This window comes from Myotis yumanensis, unplaced genomic scaffold (genome assembly GCF_028538775.1).
Source record: "Myotis yumanensis isolate MYYU_CA2020_CCGP unplaced genomic scaffold, mMyoYum1.0.hap1 SCAF_1, whole genome shotgun sequence".
Taxonomy (NCBI): Eukaryota; Metazoa; Chordata; class Mammalia; order Chiroptera; family Vespertilionidae; genus Myotis; species Myotis yumanensis.
The window spans coordinates 50,654,216-50,669,280 of NW_027223752.1; the positions used below are offsets into that span (position 1 = coordinate 50,654,216).

The 15,065-nt window shown below is 41.1% G+C and overlaps 1 protein-coding gene across 7 annotated transcripts in view; it reads left to right on the forward strand.

The window, feature by feature from the left end:
* Positions 1-15,065, forward strand: part of DENND4A (DENN domain containing 4A) — a 112,093-nt gene that overhangs the window by 12,446 nt on the left and 84,582 nt on the right. For 4 of the 7 annotated variants that reach the window (XM_070420571.1, XM_070420591.1, XM_070420621.1 and 1 more), the window contains exon 1: positions 1,616-1,836. The exons of 1 other annotated variant lie outside the window; for it this stretch is intronic. The gene's annotated coding sequence lies outside the window, so the exon portion shown is untranslated. Of the gene's footprint in view, positions 1-1,614; positions 1,837-15,065 lie in introns of those variants that run through there. 2 more of the 7 variants (XM_070420601.1, XM_070420610.1) reach the window with 1 other exon arrangement.

The window sequence follows — 15,065 nt, forward strand, 5'->3', positions numbered from 1 at the left end:
GAGTCGTTCCCCACTCTTCAATTGTTTTTATTTTTTTAAAATATATCTTTTATTGATTTCGGAGAGGGAGAGATAGAAACATCAATGATGAGAGAGAATCATTGATTGGCTGCCTCCTGCATGCCCCACACTGGGGATGGAGCCCCGGAACTGTGACCTCCTGGTTCATAGGTCACGCTCAACCACTGAGCCACCCCAGCTGGGCACACTTCAATAGCTTTAGTTGCAATTACAATAAAACCCAATCTTGTTTCTTCTATGTCTTCCTAGGCCCTCGCTCACCTCTCCAGCGCGATGCCAGGTTCCTCTTTGCTCTATGCATTCCCCAGCACCATGGTCTCCACTCAGTTCCAACAGCCAAGCTCCTCCTTATCACGGGTCCTTTACACAGCCACTCCCACTGCCTTAAATATTCACTCTTCATTTCTCACATTACTGGCTCCTTCTCATCCCTCAGATGGTCCTTCCCTCACCACCTTTTTTGTTTGTTTTTAAAGCTAACCTGTTGATTGTCAGAATTCTGCTTATAACCTTTGTACATGTTTCCCCTCAAAATGTGATGTTTTGTTGTCCCTCTTTTTCCCACTAGACTGTCAGTTCCATGAAGGCAGACCTTGTCTGTTTCTCTAGCCACCTCAAGCGTTAGTTTCAATGAATGTTTGTTGACTGAATGAATGAATACAATGGAAGTTATGGAGATAGGAAATAGAGCTATAAACTTGGTTAGTAAAAGAGATCAATGCCTATTCCGTGCAATTTAGGAAAACTCACTTGAAACCAGAGGGACATTTAGGGTCCTTTTTCTTCCTTCAGTTGCCCATGGAATAATATCTAACATTTATTGAGTACTTTCAGGCACTATGCCAAGCGTTTCGCATGTGTTATAGAATTTAACCCTCGGAGCAACCCTGCAGCGGTAACCAACCTTTATTACGCTCATTTCTCAGAGGCAACTTGCCAAAAGCTACTTATGGTGGAGCCATCGCTAGGTTTAAGTAGGCCATATCCCATTAATTCAATGTAATCCACACCCCTTCGGTCAACAATAGGTGTTTTATCTACACACTTTTCAGAGAAACCCACTGAAGCTCGCATTTTATCTGACCTTCAGTATCTTGGGACCGAAACCTACGAGGTGGTGGCTAACCCCTTAGCGGGTTTCCTGGGGAATGTGAACACCCTGGGTGGAGGAGCGGCCCTCGGACAGACGCACGGAGCTCCGGCTCAGCGCTGTCCGGACTCCCGGGGCTGCTGCGGAGAAGGGAGCTAGCAGGTCCGCGGGTCCCAGACAGATCCCGGGCCCCGCCGGCGACGAAAAGAGAAGGGAAAGTGTGTCTCGCCCACGCGCGCCTCGGGCTGGGGATCTCCCGACCGGAGGGGGAACCACACGGCGCATTTTCCCCCCAACAACACCGCGCGTCACCGGCTGAGCCCCGCCCACTTTCTCACGCAATCAGTCTCAGGCGCTAGGGCCCCGCCCCCGATGGCCGGACCTGGCCCGCGATTGGCTCTTGCGGGCCGCGAGGACCTCCCCCACCCCTTCCGTCACTGCCAAGATGGCGCCGGTCGCAGCGGCGGAGTTAGCGGTGGCTGGAGTCAGAGAAAGAGGCGGAGGCAGCAGCGGCCGCAAGGGGAGGGGGAGTCCCGTCTGACTGAGACAGAGGCAGGCCTGGGCGGGCGGGGGAGCTGCGCAGGGCGGAGCGCGGGGCCGGGGATGAGCTAAGCAGGCTCCGAGCTCCGCCGCATTCAGCCCCTCGTGTCCCGCGGCCGCTCGCGAGGGGACCGGGCACCGCGTTCCCAGCTCGACCCGCTGCTCGCTCGGGAGCCAGCAGTGAGGTGAGTGCGGGGGCGGCGACGCGGACAGCGGTGGCATGTGGAGCTGTCACAGCCCGGAGCGGTGACAGCCGAGGGTGCGGGAGCGGGGCCAGCCGGGCTCGGAGAGGTGGCGCGGACGGCCGCGACCTCCGCCCGGGGGCTTCTCGGAGCCCGCGGTCCTCCGCGGCTCCGTCCGCCCCGGGATGGCGCGGCTGTGCTGAGAGGAGCACTCGCGCCCCTGCCTCGGGAGCGTGGAGGGCTCCACTGTTTTCATGGGGATTTTCTATCCGGGGCTCTCGTTGTTGGGAGGTGGGGGTGGGGACGGGGGCGGTGAGAGGGGAGGTCCTGGAGCCGGGATTTTGACAACCCCGTTACGTAAGACGGAGGTGGCTTCCCGGAATCCCACCTGCTCGGTGTTTGGCACCCGCGGCTGCGGGAGCCTGGCGGGGCCCCGGAGGCCCGTTTCCTTCCCAGGGGTCTGCTTAGTCTACCCCGACCGGCGTGAGCTGGATCTGCGTCCAAGTTCGCTAGTTTCCACCTCACCCCCCAGTCTTTTATTTTATTTTATTTTTTATGGGGCGGGGGGCGGGAGGGGGGATTTGAAACGATTCCTGGTCGCCACCATTCCTTTTGAAGTTTCTCGCATTCTGGGGGGGAGAGGGGGGAGGAGAAAAAAATGAAAAAAAGCTTGTGACCTAAAACTGGGTCGCGGCGACAGCTTTTCATTATCGTGCTTTTAAATGACAGATGTGCTGGAAGATTTTTGTTATTGTCTCAGCGTGCTTTTAATACAAACGCATGGTTACGCCTGGAGCCCTAGAGAAGGGTTTTTGTTTTTCAGGACAGTTATTTCTTGTTTGCAACAGCAGGACAGGCATCAGTCAACAGGCATGTATTTATTTAGGGAGAAAAGACGTGCCAGCCATCTAGAGACCCGTGAGGGCACAGATTGTATTACTCCGTTAATACGTTATTCTTGAAAATGTATGACACATGAATGAACATAGTAGCCCAAACGTAAAGAAGCAGTTTGATAAGGTTGCAAGCTGTGGCTTGGTGTTTATAGTCTCTATTTTCTGATTGCCCGTTTACTCTCATCTTGGTGGAAGGAGGCGGAGACACCTGTAAACAGCGTAGCCCAGGTTACACTAATCTATTGAAGTATATTTGAGATTACTGTAAAAAGTAGTCTCTGGGAGACCTACCAGTAAGATTAGGTAATAAGTAAGGACTGTTGGGCAAATTATTCAGTTTATGTTTAGAGAATATGGTTCTGGGATTCAGTTTTTGAAATTTAAGTGTACAGAATTTCTGAGCTATTTGAACCCTGTTTGAACTTAGAATGAAACAAAAAGATTGTATTTGACTTGTTTTATAAGAACTTTCTTTGGAATTAAACATTCTAGGCAACTTTTACATCATTTTTACAATTTTCCTTTGAACTGCAGCTCTCAGTAGGCGTTCAGAATAGCATTTATCATCATCGTTATATATACTATATGTTACATAATTTTATTTTTCTGAATGATTAAACATAGATCTCATTGTGAAATTTTATAAGAATGTACTTGTTAGAGAAGTTAATTGATCTTGACACAAGCCCAATATGTACTGGGAATAAATGAGTAAATTTTGGCCTGAGTTTTGAATTTATGTACACAAATTTACACTCTTGAAAATTAGTAAGCGATATAAATTTTTTGTTTGTGCAAGAGAGCCACAAAACTGATGTTGATTTGTTCTGAACTTTTCCATATGACTTACCACTGGCTTAAATAGTTATTGATTTTTAAGCTTCAGGAGCTGTTGGCCTATTTATGGCAACTTGAATAATATTTGAATTAATTAGGAGGCTATATGAAGGAGGAGCTAGAGTATATGACATTTATTACTTTATTCAAACAATAACAAATCATGACAGAATTTTAAATGAAAATTCATTTCTCATTAAGTGATATTAGTTACATTATCTTTTTTGTTTGCAGCTAATTTCTAAGCAGTCTACTTACTGTGGAAACCTGAATTTAAGCACTGATTCACACCAAGATTTTTTATATATTACAAATCTGTGCTTTTCCTGTTTAAATTGATGGTTTATTATTCTAAGTGGAAAACAAAAGTGGTTCTAGCAGGAAAATTGACTTGTTCTTGTTCTCTCTGATGTCAGAGACTTTGTGGGACTTTCTTTTTTCCTACCAGATGTGGAACAAGAGAATGATTCAGGAAAAGTGGACAAAAATGTCTTCTTCCTTTCTTGTTTGTTTGGTTTTATAATGCCCTGGATTATTGCTCAATAGAATCTGTGGGTTGTGGAGAAGTCAAGCACCACACACTTTATTACTGTATATCATAGTTACCACTTTGAATCCTAAAACAGTGGTATAGAATTTTATACATAAGAAAGTATTTTTTTGTTATTGTTAATCCTTACCCCAGGATATTTTTCCATTGATTTTTTTAAAGAGAGAGTGGAGGGGATGGGGAGAGACAAAGAGAGAGAAATATGATGTGAGAGAGCCACACTGATTGGTTGCCTCCCACACCTGCCCAGACCAGGCTGGGAATCTAGCCTGCAACCAAGGCATGATGTGCCCTTGACCGGAATCGAATCCCAGGACCCTTCAGTCTATGGGCCGATGCTCTATCCAGTGAACCAAACTGGGTAGGGCTACATAAGAAAGTGTTATTTTCTATAGCATGCTACTATAATAGTGAAAAATTTGTAACAGTCAAAATGCACTATAATAGGATAGTGAAATTAATAATAATTCATGTAATATATGCAGTTATTAAAAGTCATATATTACAAAATATATACTGACATGAGAAAGTACAATTGTTGAATGAAAAGTCAGAATAGAAGGAAATATATACACTGTTATTATTTATAACATGTCATATAGCATGTGGCAAAATGAATGGCAGGTATACATAAAATATTAAAAGGTGTCTCTGGATAAGATTATAGATAATTTTTATTTTAGTGCTTATACTTTTCTATGCTCTATCTTTTGAATAATATTACTCTAATAACCATAAAAATGACATTAAAATATTTCCAAGGGTCATAAGAGAAAATCCTGAAAGTCCCACATAACCACTGCTCCAACAGAGAAACTATTTTATGATTCATATTAGCAACAAAAAACCCCTCAAAATATGGTGCTTATGCAATATACAATAATGGAAACAGCTGATAATTTAGGTGAAGGCATTCTCCTAGTTAACAGCACCAACCTGGTAATAGTTTTAAGTATGTGGCTGCTGTTTGGGTCTTACAATCAAAATGTTCTGTGTTGACAGTGCCACCTATTGATGGACTTCTTGACTTAGTCTTTTTCTCATTGCCTGATCAGTCACTAGTTAGCAGTTTTTGAATGTTTAAGAGGTGCCAGGTACAGTTGACTTTTTTTTCTTTTTTTTTTTAATTTTGTTTTATTGCTTAAAGTATTACAAAGAGTATTACATATGTCTCCTTCCCCACTCCCCCCCCGCCCTTGACATTCCCCCGGCCTCACCTACCCCCCAGTGTCTTGTGTCCATTGGTTATGCTTATATGCATGCATACAAGTCCTTCGGTTGATCTCTTACCTCCCCTCCCACCCCCCCCGCCTCCCAACCCTCCCCGGCCTTCCCGCTATAGTTTGACAGTCTGTTCGATGCTGCTCTGCCTCTGTATCTATTTTTGTACATCAGTTTATTATGGTCTTTATTATCCATAAATGAGTGAGATCATGTGGTATTTTTCTTTCATTGACTGGCTTATTTCACTTAGCATAATGCTTACAGTTGACTCTTAAACAACATGGGGGTTAGGGGCACAGATCCCCCATGCAGTACAAAACCTGCATATATCTTTTGACTCCCCATACTTAACTACTAATAGCCTAATGTTGACCAATAACATAGTCAATTAACACATATTTTGCATGTTATATATATGATATAGTGTATCCTTACAATAAAGAAAATGTTACTTAGAAAATCGTAAGGCAGCGAAAATACATTTACACTATGTATTGAAAAAAATATGTGTGTAAATGGACCTGTAGAGTTTACACCCGTGTTGTTCAAGGGTCAGCTGTATTTTGCCACTCACTGAGGATTCAAAGGTGAATGAGACATTATTTCTGTTCTCAAATTGTGGTTGAGAACACTTTCTTCTTGGGCTATCAGGCCATATGTGTACTCTGTTTTTTCTGTCTCACTGCTCAAGGCCTGCCACTTCAGGCAGCATCTTTCTCCTGGTGCTCATATATCCTCTTTTAACGTTCTTTATGGGAAAATATGTTCTGAGTTTCAGACAACCAATTTATAAGTAGATTTTGGAGCTATTACTTGATTGTATGTTAGAGAATCTTATATTTACATAGGCTGCATATATGTTCATTTGTGGATGTTATTGTTATTTGTAAAGTGTGTGACAGTTTCTTAGTACCTTATTCTTGCATCCTCTTTTTAAAAAGCAAACAAATAGAAAGAACAGAGAAGAGACAAACTATCAAAAAAAAAAAAAAATGAGGTGGGCCCTGGCTGGTGTGGCTTGATTGAGAGCATCCTGTGCACCGAAGGGTTGGGGGTGCGTGCAGGAGGCAGCTGATCCATGTTTTTTCTCTCTCTAAAAAGAAATAAAAACATTTTTAAAAAGGAAAGAAAGGAAAACAAGGTAGAAAGATATCAAAGGGCTTCTCCACCTCCCCCTGGTCCTGAGGGGTGATTGGGGCCAGCACCTGCCTCTCACACCCACTGCCGGTGCCCGATGGCGGTCCCAATCACTTGGCGCCGTCAGTGGGTGCGAGCGGTGGCTGCTGGCCCCAATCATCCCTGAGGACTTCTCCACCTCTCCCTGCTCCTGAGGGGCAGCAGCTGCCGCTCACATCCGCTGATAGCGCAAGCCCCGCTTGCACCCACTGCTGGCACCGGCCCCAATCGCTCCGCGCCATCAGCGGGTGTGAGCGGGCCACGTGTGAGTGGGCTGGCGCCATCAGCACGTGGGAGCAGAGGCTGCAGTAGCGGGGCTGCGGTGGGAGGGACCGGATGGGGGCTCGGAGGATGGGCCAAGACCCACACCTGTGCTCACCACAGCCTTGTGGCGCACAGTTCCTTTCAAGGTGCACGAATTCATGCACTGGGCCCCTAGTGTCTTCATAAGATTGTTGTGAAGCTTAAATTTGTTAATATAAATAAAGCACTTAGAACAGTTGCTGACACTTAGTAAATGTTCAATAAATTGCCTATTATAGCTACTGTTGCCCTTGGAATGCTTTTTAAAAAATATTATATGTTTTTTAATTGGTTTTAGAGAGAGGAAGGGAGAGGGAGAGAGACAAACATCATTGATGAGAGAGAATCATCCATCATCTACCTGTTGCGGGCCCCCTACTAGGGACCAAGCCCACACTGAGGCATGTGCCTTGACCTGAAGTTGAACTGTGACCTGGTTCATGGGTCGACGCTCAACCACACATGGCCCCTCCCCCAGGTCAACCCGGCCAGATTGGCCCCCTCACCCTGATCGGGGTGGGCTGGCCGGACCCCACCCATGCACGAATTCATTCACCAGGCCTCTAGTATTGTAATAACTATGTATAGTGCCAGATGGGTACTAGACATCTTAGAGGGATTACTTTATAAATTATATAAATGCCTAACCACTATGCTGTACCCTTGAAACGAATCCTATCTAATAAAGAGGGAACATGCTAATTGACCCTCACACTGTTGCAAAGATGGAGGCACCCACAGCCAATAAGGAGGGAATATGCTAATTGATCCTCACACTATTGCAAAGATGGTGGCGCTCAGTCCCCTCAGCCCCGCTGGGCGGCAGGCATGCAGCAAGGCCGGGCCCGCCCTTGCCGCGCGCCTGCCTCTGGAGTCCCCCAGTCCCCTCAGCCCCCCAGCCAACCATGGTTGGCCCAAGGCACAGGCAAACCTTGGATGTCAGCTGCCCAGCTGCCCAGGGCCGGCTGAGGCTTGCGCTGCCAGCAGTGGCAGCAGCAGAGGTGTGATGGGGCATTGCCTTCCCCTGATCACTGGGTCGCCTCCCACCCCTGAGGGCTCCTGGACTGTGAGAGGGGGCAGGACGGGCTGAGGGACCCCTCCCCGCTCCAGTGCATGAATTTTCATGCACCGGGCCTCTAGTATAAAATACTATTGAATGTCAACTGTAATTGATAAAAAAATAAACAAAAATAGTCATTAAAAAGTAAAAATAAAATTCTCAGAATATTGGACACTAATAACCAAATGTAATTTCAATAAACATTCTAGGGACAATATAAGTCATAAAAATTATCAATCCCGCTGCCTTCTTTCATTATTATAAACAGCTGAGACATGTTTACTTATAATCTTTTTTATAGCAATCACTTTAATTTTTTATAAACCTTTCTTTTTACCCTAAATTTAATGTCTTCCTACCTTTTTTTGAATACCAGAATTTTATAGAAATATCTTTTGTTTATTTTTATCTCTGAACTTACTGTTACATTTCTAGATTTTCTCAGTCTTCCAAAATTTTGATTATCTGAAGCAAACTAGTCAGTTTTTCTTTCAAATGTAAGTTTGCCTTGATTTGAACAAAGGAACTGTGTAGTTACTGATATTCATTCTTCAATATGGATATGAAAATTACTAAATAAACTTTTTTATAGTTTGGGTTGAAAAAGGGAACTTCTTACTAACAAACTATAAAAATAAAATAGAAAACCTAATATGTCAGTCTTATTTTAGAAGCTAATGTCATGTAATGACTTCTATTGGGAAATGCATCCTTTTTTATAGGTCAGTGTCTCCTACCGCTGAGTATTTTAGTTGAAGACTCTTTGAAGTGGCTTGTTTTTAAGATAAATGGTGTAGATGGATGGGGAAAACTGTAATGATATTTAGGCTTGTCTGATAGGACTGGCTATTATTACCAGAAAAAACATATCCCCAATTACTTTTTGGTCAAAATTGTAGTAAGTAGTAGTATTTTTATTTAAAAAAATAATTTGCTCTAATAAGCTCTAAAAGATTCTCTATTCCTTGTAATCTCTCACTTGTTTCTGAACTTTGAAATAGAATTTTAATCATACTGACTCACACTATGCTGAAATTGGATTTATAGGATGTTGTTTGACCTGTTAGGGTGGTAAGTATTTTTCATTTTCTTATGCTGAAGAATGCCTGAACATAACAATGTAATAGCCATTTTTTTAACAATCCCGCCCCCCATGATTAACTGACCTTTTGCTATTCCTGCATGACCTTTTCTTTTTTGAGGTTTTAAAATCAAATTTCTTTGGTTTGTAAGTGCTAATTTTTAAAAAGGGGGGAGGGATTAATGTTAATGGCAAGGATACTGGGGTTTTACAGTACCTAAAGATAGAAGTACAGCCAAGCTTCATGAGGGGGAGGGGACCAAGAACTGGAAACTCATCAGTAACACAGGAAGTTATTTTCTCACCACCCTGGGGCAGCATGGTCTCTCTGCTTCTCCCTGTTTGCCCACTTCATTTTTCTCTCTCTACATGTTGTCTTTTACCACTGTGCATGGCTGAACAAGTTCTCTACCTCTTAAATTCATATATTTACTCATGGTTTTATGATCACATTTAAACACCTGGGAGAAAATTCAGTTTGAGACAAGTGTCTATGTCTGGTCCCGTCAGCTATGGTTGATGAAATTAAGGTCTTATAGAACATTTCAGGCCCCATTTTTATGGTAGGGGAGTGAATGCAGGGCATACAACTCTCAGAGGGAGAGGTATGTACCCAAATAAATATCCTAAAAGGTGGTGATTACAAAGGAATACTGAATAATATGGAATGAAATTAAGGTGTTGGTTTTTTTTTAAATAAAAAAGAGACCACTCATTGTCTTTTATATAGTAGTAAAGAACTTAAATTATTTCATCCCTGATCCATAGGTGATTATTGTGAGAGCTGTAAAAATATCTCCCCATTTCAAATAAAAACCAATGGAGCTGATTTTTTAGCTTCTGCATACAGAATTTGAAGTTTGAGCCATGCTGTTTTATGAACACAAATAACTTTATGTTTAATGTAATTATTAATACATCATGTACTTTTCTATTCAGGAAGCATTTACTGACAGCTGTCATTTACTATGCTAGGAACTGTGCTAAAACAGGTATTTACAGAGATGGAAATGTAGCAGTGCCTACTTTCAAAGAATTCCTAATCTAGTTTCAAAGAGTACATGTTCACAGAAACAAGTATAGTATTGGTGTTATAATCATAATATAAATCTGTATAGGATACTCTTAAAGCATAAGAAGAGAGAATGACATTCTGTCCTGGGGAAAGAGGTTAGGGAAGGCTTCAAAGAGCAGGTCTCAAATATTGCAGAGTGGCCATTTGAACAGGGACATTGTCACAGAACTGAATTTGCAAAGGTGGTGTGAAGTTTGCTATGACTGTAGTAAATTTTTACACCATTTAATTTAATGAAATTGAAATGAAAACTTATTTTTCATAACTGTCCTTCACATGTTAGTGAACACTACTTTTTTTAAAGGTGAGTTGTAGATTTTAGTTTACTAAAATAATTTTGTTCTATAACTTTTTAAAAAATGTATGTTTTTATTGATTTTTAGAGAGGAAAGGAGAGGGATAGAGAGATAGAAACATCCATGAGAGAGAAACATCATTGATCAGCCACCTCCTGCATGCCCCCCACTGGGAATCGAGCCTGCAACCTGGGCATGTGCCATGACTGAGAATCAAACCAGTGACTCTTAGTTCATGGGTCTACACTCAACCACTGAGCAACACTGGCAGGGCTGGTTCTATAACTTTGATATCATTTTCAAGAATGAGATGTCACTGATCATTTGCTTTCAGTTTCCTTTATCACATTTTTCAAATAGTGGTTGGTTGGTTGTTAGTTTACTTATATGGTGATTTTTTCCTATTCAAGCATAGAGCTTATAATAGTTACAGTCTTGGCCAGGTAGCTCATTGGTTAGAGTGTTGCCCTGATACACCAAGGTTGTGGGTTTGATCCCCAGTCAGAGCCCATACAAGAAGCAACCAGTGAAGGAATAAATGAATGAAACAACAAATCTCTCTCTCTCTCTCTCTCTCAAATCAATAAATTAAAAAAACACATATGAAGATCCACATTTTTATAAAAGTAAGCAATGAAAACCATACATAGTGTAAACCTAATGTAATATTAATAGACAAACTCTAAAAATGATCTATGTCAATACTGAAATCTTTTAATTTTAGATAAAAGAGCATACACACACATACACACACTATTTTGTAAAATATTTTATATCAGGTTTTTTTTCTCCTGTAGAATGGTACCTTCCTTTAAGCAAAATTAGTGTAAGCAGTTGACAGAATGCTTTGTGCTTCACTACTCTCAGTTGATTAACACCTTCTCTTTTCAATTCCTTTATTCACTCAGTCATGATTCCTATACCACCCCCATTACAAATAACCAACCAACCAAATGAAAAAAAACTCCCCCAGACCCAGAGCTCCATAGTTGACTGTTTTGAGAAGTGACTGAGGTAGGTGAGGAAAGAAAAGGGAGGCAGTTTTGTGGCTGCAGCAGCGGTGGTGGTGGGTGGCTATGTTTCAAGCATGAGGCTCATTTTCATATAGCAAGCTCAGAAATACCATCATTGTCACCATTCACAAATTGTGATTGTTTTCTCATCCCCTTCAAATCTATCAGTCTGCTTTTCGTCCTTCAAATATGCTTTTGATATACTGTGTAGGAAAGAGGTAATGAACATAAAAAAGAAAAGGTTATAGTCCTTTTACTGGTTGCTCCTTTTGTTTGGAATGCCCTTTCAACTCTCTTTTATTATTCTGCTCATATTTCAAGATTTAGATGATATCTTTTTCTTTTCCAACTTTTCAAGCCTAAACTGTGTGTCCTTGTGCTTTCTGTGACCACTCACATTATATAGACATCATTTATTGTAACTTCTTGTTTACTTGTCTGCATTCTCCATTATACTCCTATAAGGCAGGGCTATATCTTATTTGTCATTGTGTTTCCAGTGCCTAGTACAGCACCTGACACATGGTAGGGTTACCATTTCAGGATTCTTGAATGCAAACAACAAAAATCAACTCTGGTTAACAGAAGCAAAAGAAAAGGATTTTATTGGAAGGATATTAGTTAGCTTACAGAAATGATTGGAAGACTGGAGAACCAGACTCTGAGAACAAATAGGAAACAAACCAACCAGCCATCCTCAGTGCTAGACCATTGCCAAAGTTATGCCACGGAAATATCCTTTTCCTATTCAAGATACCATTGCTCTTCTGCAGGACATTGGATGCCATTGATGGAACACTGCCATGGGTGCTGTATGTCACTGTTCTAAAATGAATGTTAAACTGTCTTTTCAACTTTAACTCTAGACTCAAATTCTGTATGAAAGCATCTAATTGACTAATCTATGTGCTTGGTCCCTAAATAGAGAAGCAAGCATATGGTCTTTTTGGCTTTCATGGTTGACTCTAAGGTCCACCATCCTTCCAGAATACATATAGTGGCATGTAGGAAGGGAGTTCAGATGTTAGTATTAAAAAAAAAAAAAAGACATAGGTACTTTTCAAAAAATTTTTGATAAATAATTATTAGATTAATGAGAAAATCAGAGTCATAATTTCTGTCTTTAATTCTTTACATTATCAAGCATTGAAGTTAATATGGTGCCCTTCTGTAATCTAAAACAAAATAAATTCCAAACCATAAAATAAGCAAAAGATAAGCAAAATCAGCAAAGCTCTGATTTTTAAAAGGATACCTCATTGTTAAATTTTAAAAAATTATTTGAATTAAATTTAAACTTCTGGTGCTCCCTTTTTTGCAATACCATAAGCACATGTTTGTTTAATTATCTGATATTCTTACACTGGATATAGCCAGGATTTGAACTTGGCCTAACTGATTTCAGAGCACTTAACTGCTATTTTTATAGTCTTTATATAGTTGTATTCTTTATGCCTTCTTTTTAAATTTTTTTTCTTTATTGATTAAGGTATTACATATGTGTCCTTATCAACCCATTGCCCTCTCACCCCCTCCCCCCATTCATGCCCTCACCTCCTGGTGTCTATGTCTATTGGTTAGGCTTAAATGCATCTTTATACCTTCTTAACATCTCATTCTGATCATCTACTCATTGATTTTATTTTTAATGGCATTCATTTTGTTATTTAACCTGTCTGATTTTAAAATTTTCAATTATTTTTAACACCCAGTATCTCTAGTTGGTTCTTCATGATTCCTTATTATTTTTCTAGTGTTCTACTTAGTTTTCTGAGGATGTCTGTTATGCTTATGTAAGAAATGTGTTCTGTTTGCTCTGGGATAGGTTGTTCTGTTCTTGGACTCTTTTGTGGGTTTTTTTCCTCTTACCTCTCCCTTGTACTTCTGCAGTGTTTATTTTTTCTTTTCTGGAGCCCATATTCCCTTGAGAATATCAACTATCTTGATTGATAATATAAGCAAAAATCCCAGATTCAAATTTATGCCCTTCCTGGTGAATTTTTAGAGTGCAAATGTGTGTGTGGCAGAGAAGTGGGTTTAGGTCTAAAGATGGAGATTTGCCAAAGAAATAGTTCTGTTTTGGCTATTAGATATACAGATAATGTTATCAAATAGGTCTTTTGGATCTCAGTAGAGAGTCAGGATTGGTGATAGAAATTCGAAAGTGATGCCCTGGCCGGTTTGGCTCAGTGGATAGAGCGTCAGCCTGCGGACTCAAGGGTCCCGGGTTCGATTCCGGTCAAGGGCATGTACCTTGGTTGCGGGCACATCCCCAGTGGGGAGTGTGCAGGAGGCAGCTGATCGATGTTTCTCTCTCATCGATGTTTCTGACTCTCTATCCCTCTCCCTTCCTCTCTGTAAAAAATCAATAAAATATATTTAAAAAAAAAGAAATTCGGAAGTGAGCTGTAGTTAGTGGGATTAACATATTTTCTTGGGACTATGAAGAAAGGGAAGGTCCTGGAGGTTGATTTGACTGCTAAAAGTAGGTTAAGGGGGTTTAAGGAATAGAAGTTATGCATTATCTAGGGCTGGTCCCGACCATCAGAAGGTTTAGAAAGAACAATGTGTCATCTAGCTTCACTAAGCTGATCTGATCCTTGTCAATTCTGGGTCATTGTTTCAGGCTTCTGTGAAATAGTCTACATGGTATAGTAGCAAGAGATCTGGAATAAGGAGTTTTAGGCCCTGCTCTTCTACAGATGAACTGTGCTATTTTGGGCAAGTCAAATTTGCCTTTCCACACTTGAATTTACTCAGCAACAAAATGATGAGATTGAACCAAAATATTTTTTAAAATGTGTTTTTATTGATTTTTAAAGAGAGAGGAAGGGAGAGAGAAAGATCAATTCAAGAAACATAAATCGGTTGCCTCCCGCACGCCCCCCCCCCCCCCCCCCCGATTGAGTCCACAACCCTCTGGTGCATGGGATGATGCTCAACCAAATGAGCCACACTGTCCAGAACCCAAAAGATTGTTAAGGTCCTTTTCTACTCTAATTCTGTGATCCTTTAAAGAAAGTACAGTTATAAATAACCTAGACCAACAGTTTGATTTTTAAAATACATTTATTGATGATATTAAATTTTAAGATATATATGTTTGTATTGATTTCAGAGAGGAAGTGAGAAGGGGAGAGAGAGAAACATCAATGATGAGAGAGAATCATCGATCAGCTGCCTCCTGCGTGCTCCGCACTGGGGATCTGAGCCGGCAACCCAGGTATGTGCCATGACCTCCTGGTTCATAGGTTGAGCTCAACCACTGAGCCACACTGGCTGGGCTATTTTCTTGATGACATTACCAAAATAGAATAAGTTGTTGATAAGAATACAATTAGTTTTAAGTAATTGCTAGATTACTTTTCAGAAAAATTGTTCTATTTCACAGTGCCATTATTTTTCAAGTGTGCTTATTTTTCTTATCACCATCAACTAGATTTTATTCATATTTGTTAATTTACTAGGTATGATGTAGTACCTCAAAGTTTATTTGTTTTTATTTTTTAAATATGTTTTTATTGATTTTAGAGAAAGAGGAAAGGAGAGAGAGAGAGGAAGATAGAGAGAGAGAGAGAGATCTACGAACATCAATTTGCTGCCTCCTGCATGTCCCCTATTGGGGATCAGGCTGCAACCCATGCATGTGCCCTGACCTAGAATTGAACCGGTGTCCTGATGCATGGGTTGATGCTCAACCACTGAGCCACATCATCTGGGA